Genomic DNA, 4,701 nt, shown 5'->3' with positions numbered 1-4,701 from the left:
ATTTTTAAGGGATTTAAGGGCAACTATTCAGGTAAAACCAGTCATTTCCTGTTTTATGGAAATGGCTCGTAAACACTTGGGCCATAGTCTTTGAACTGAAGCATGTCAGATATCCAGTGATTAATGTTCATAGAAATTATTAATTACAAGACAGAGGCACTTAACAAATATTGAGTCTGAAGAACATTATTGATGATTTCTTCAGAGGTGCAAAGAGTGAGTGGGAAGAGGAGAGGGCACAGCAAGCCAGGGACCCATGGAGAGATAAGTGTGAAGATAACATTGGCCAGTTTCCATCATTGCCAATTCTTCTTTTCCTCATGACTGATATACTTTCTTTACCCATTTGGCTTGATTTCCCAATAACTTCTTTGGTAAGCAAATGTGACATTTTCTCTTCCTTAGTGCCCCTGGGAACTAAGAACTGTGCACAAAAGCAAAGATTCTTTGGGGAGAAAACCTCTGGAGAAGGCAGTGAAGTGGAGTAGTCAAAGCATGCACATGAAGTAAGGTGGTCTGGGTTTAAATCCCAACTCTAGCACTCAGCAGTTCCAGGCTCTTGGCATTTTTTGTTTGTTTGTTTGTTTTTGTTTTGTTTTTTGTTTGTTTTTGTTTTGTTTTTTTGTTTGTTTTGTTTTGTTTTTTGACGGAGTCTCGCTCTGTCACCCAGGCTGGAGTGCAGTGGCGCAATCTCAGCTCACTGCAACCTCTGCCTCTCTGGTTCAAGTAATCCTCCTGCCTCAGCCTCCTGAGTAAGTAACTGAGATTACAGGCGGGTGCCGCCACGCCCGGCTAATTTTTTTTTTTTTTTTTTTTTTTTTTTGAGACGGAGTCTGGCTCTGTCGCCCAGGCTGGAGTGCAGTGGCGCAATCTCAGCGCACTGCAAGCTCCGCCTCCCAGGTTCACGCTGTTCTCCTGCCTCAGCCTCCCGAGGAGCTGGGACTACAGGCACCTGCCACCACGCCCGGCTAATTTTTTGTGTTTTTAGAAGAGACGGGGTTTCACCATGTTGGGCAGGTTGGTCTTGAGCTTCTGACCTCAAGTGATCCACCCGCCTTGGCCTCCCAAAGTGCTGGAATTACAGATGGGAGCCACCACGCCCAGCCCTGGGCATTTAATTTAACTTCCCAGAATCTTGTTTTATTTCACTGTGAAATGTGGATATTTTTCACCCCAGAAAGTTATTGTAAGAATTCAATGAAAATACTTATGAAACAACTTTAGCATGGTTCTAGCATTCAATAAGTACTACTATTATCTTAATTGTGATTTACCTGCTTGTATATATATTAAAATCAAGTACTTTATTCTAATTATTATTTTCATCATGATTTTAACTACTATGATTTTCGTAATTATATATGTTTGTGTATTTTTAACAAAAGATTTTTAATTAACCAAAATTATATTTGTGGATGATTTTCAACGCCCTATGATAATACACTTACTTTAAAATTTATTCTTTCTTTTTTTTCTTCAGGAAGGATCAGGTAAGAGCAATCAGGATGTTGCAGATCCTGATTATGCAGAGAATTAATCACATATCATGTGAACTCTAGTCATCATGAACTCTGCCCTCCAAAAGGAGGAACAGGTAAGAATGATCTCACCTGTGGATAATACATCTCTTTTAAATGCTCAACAGAATGAGCAAGTCCATCCACAGTCCATCTGTTCCTAAAACCATTTAGCCACTCTAGGGATCATTAAAGCCGCACCAGCATCCTTCCAATTTGGTAATAACCAATGGGAAAATCCACTTAGTTATTCTCAGGGAGCAAACCAGTTGACCAAGTTAGAGTTGGGTCTGACTTGCCCAATGAGCAATTCATTCGTCAGTAATTCCTTCTGAAGAGAGAAGGTTATTCTATGGAATTGACAGAGATGTTGCAATACTTTGTGTCTCTGCCCTTTTGAAAGTAAAAGCACTGCAGGTCACTCATAAGCCACTGGGCAAAGACCCAATGGCCCCTGAGAGTTATTCAGTGCCCCTGACTAGAAGAGTTGGCATTGGCTTCTGGGTATGAATCTTAGGTAAGGAGGAAAGGTATTGAGAAAATGAGAATGAAATGAAGGAAGCTCGAATTTAGCATATCTGCCTTTACAAGAATTGCTGTACATGTTTGTCTTAGCTTAGGTTGTTATAATGAAATACCACAGACCGGGTGTCTTAAACAACAGAAACCTGCAGACTTGAAAGTCTGAGTTCAAGCATGGTCAGGTTCTTGTAAGGTCCCTCTTTCTAGTTTTCTCACATGACAGAAAGGGAGAGAGAAGGGCATAGAAGAGAGGAGAGAGAGCGAAGGAGAGCGAGAGAGAGAGAGAGAGAGAGAGAGAGAGAGCTCTCATGTTTCTCCTTCTAAGAGCGTTAATGTCATAATGATGGCTCCACCCTCATGACCTAATCACCTCCCAAAGGCCTTAGCTGAAAATACCATCACATTGGGGATTAGGGCTTCAATATACAAATTTTGGGTGGGCAAAAGCATTTAGTCCATAGTAATATTACCCTTCCTTCCTCATTCTTCCCCAACCAGAGTGAATACTCTTGAGGACAGAGAGCATATCTGGTGCTAAGCACCTCAGAAGTAGGTGCTTAATATGTGTTCATTTAATTGTTGACTTGATTTACTATGGCACCAAAATACAACTTTTAGAGAGGACAGAGCGCCTGATTCTGCTCAGCCTTCAGAGGGAATTTTCTTGGTGAAAGTCTGCTTCCCCTAACTGAAGTCTGGAAAAAGGCATGTGAGCATTTCTTTGAGATGAGAATCCATCCCAAGGAGAATGTCTCAACCACACATAGTGTGTTTACTGGGGATAAATGAAACAAGAAAAAAAAAAGACAAATTAATGGTGTCTATCTACAAAATTCACTACCAAATGATCACTTTCAACTTTTGTTCTAGAAGTACAGTGTGTAATATTTATGAATGGAAAATCTTTATGAAATATATGTCAGTAAAGGAAAGCTTTCTTTCCCTTTTCCATATACCCCACATTTTTCCCTAGCAACACAGAAGATGTAAGCAGTGATTAAGTTGGTGCAGTTCTCATGCCCAATCAGAATTCAGATAGAGAGCCTTGTTGGGTGTTCAGTGGCAAAATTGATGTTAAGCTTGAAAGTGACGTTAATGATTCCATAAGTTAGCACATTCCCCCAAGTAGAAAAAGCCAGCAGGAGGAGAGGTGGTGAATTCCAAACTTCTTTAGTTTTATATTTGCCATTCAGCTTAAAAAGCAAATATATTACTAGTAACTCTAGTGTTCTTTGTGTTTCTGTCCTGAATCGCACCCATTTCTTGCCACCAATCTGAATTTGGTGCTTATTATTCCTATGCATTTTTTAGACTTTTGCTACATATGAGTGTATCTCCAAGCAACATATGGCATTTCTTTGCCTGCGTTTCAATTCTCTATACATAGCATTATTATGTTGCATGTTTCTGAAATGTATTCTTTGCTGCATAACAATAAAAATATATTTGCTTACAGTAAAATTACAAATTTATGTTCCTCAAAGAATGCCATTCAAAAAGGTGATGAAGTGATAGAAGGGGGAAGAACAGGCACCAGAAGAGGGGAAGGTGTTTGTAAAACTCATACCTAATAACGGTTCCCCATCCAGAAACCAAACTCACAGTTTCCATCAGGTGAAAACTTGACTCTTTGGTATTCACTTCTCAGGCCTCTGTACACATGCAGCCTAGGATGTTCCTAGTGATAATGTCATTCATGCTAGACCCACAAAACTTTTACTGTCACGATACAGCTGCTCAGTAACAAGGACAGATCAGAAATTGAAACTGAGTTCTGATAGCTTGTTTGGAGACCACCAAGAAAATGTATTGTCTGTGTCAAAAAATCCAACTTCACCAACCCCAGGGAGATTCAGCAAGGTAGATGCAACGGAAGAAAAGAAAGAGAAACTGTGGGGTGGGGTGAGTAATTGGTGGAGACTGACGGGCTTTAAAGCTAAAACTACATAGCCAAGCCCAGAATCCTTGGTAACCATGTAACTTGAGGCAATAGGATGGCCCATTGTGGTCGGTGGAATGGGGGCCTCCAAGCAATGTCACATCCTACTCCCTGAGCTTGTGAATGTGAACTTGTTTGGAAAAAGGGTCTTCTTTGCTGATATAATTAAATTATAGATATCAAGATGAGATCATCCTGGATTATTCAGGTAGGCCTTAAATCTGATGACAAGTGTCTTACAAAAGACAGAAGCCACGTGGAGATGGAGGCAGAGAGTGGAATTGTGCAGCCAGAAGCCAAAGAATGCTCAGGGCCACCAAAAGCTGAAAGAAACATAGAAGGATTCTCTTCAAGAGCTGTCAGGAGAAGCTCGACCCTGCTGACCTTTGATTTCAGATTGTAGCCTCTAAGACTGTGAGAGAGAAATAAATTTCTGTTGTTTTAAGCCACCGAGTTTATAATAATTTGTAACAGTTCTAGGAAACAAATACACCCTTATTCCATCAGAGAGGCAAAGTATTTTTGTTGTCTAGGATTTCTTTTGATGAGGCAATTTCCAGTGTTTAAAGTAAGCGGAGCTCCTCTGTTCTCTCTCATATACCCAAACTGCTGAACTATGGAAGTCTTCTTCAAGGCACATTTTCCTTCAGCCTCCCAAACAGGGAACAAATTTGAGAAATTAATAGAACTTCACACTCAATGGATAGATATCCCAAAGTCAAT

General features: G+C 40.3%; 1 non-coding gene across 1 annotated transcript; it reads right to left on the bottom strand.

Annotated features, from left to right (window-relative positions):
• Positions 1-1,485: 1,485 nt before the first annotated feature.
• Positions 1,486-1,617, bottom strand: LOC119624956 (U8 small nucleolar RNA). Its single transcript, XR_005241116.1, has one exon. It is a non-coding gene; the product is annotated as a U8 small nucleolar RNA (small nucleolar RNA).
• Positions 1,618-4,701: the final 3,084 nt, after the last annotated feature.

This window comes from Chlorocebus sabaeus, chromosome 8 (assembly GCF_047675955.1).
Source record: "Chlorocebus sabaeus isolate Y175 chromosome 8, mChlSab1.0.hap1, whole genome shotgun sequence".
NCBI lineage: Eukaryota > Metazoa > Chordata > Mammalia > Primates > Cercopithecidae > Chlorocebus > Chlorocebus sabaeus.
This window is presented reverse-complemented; position numbering and strand designations above follow the sequence as displayed.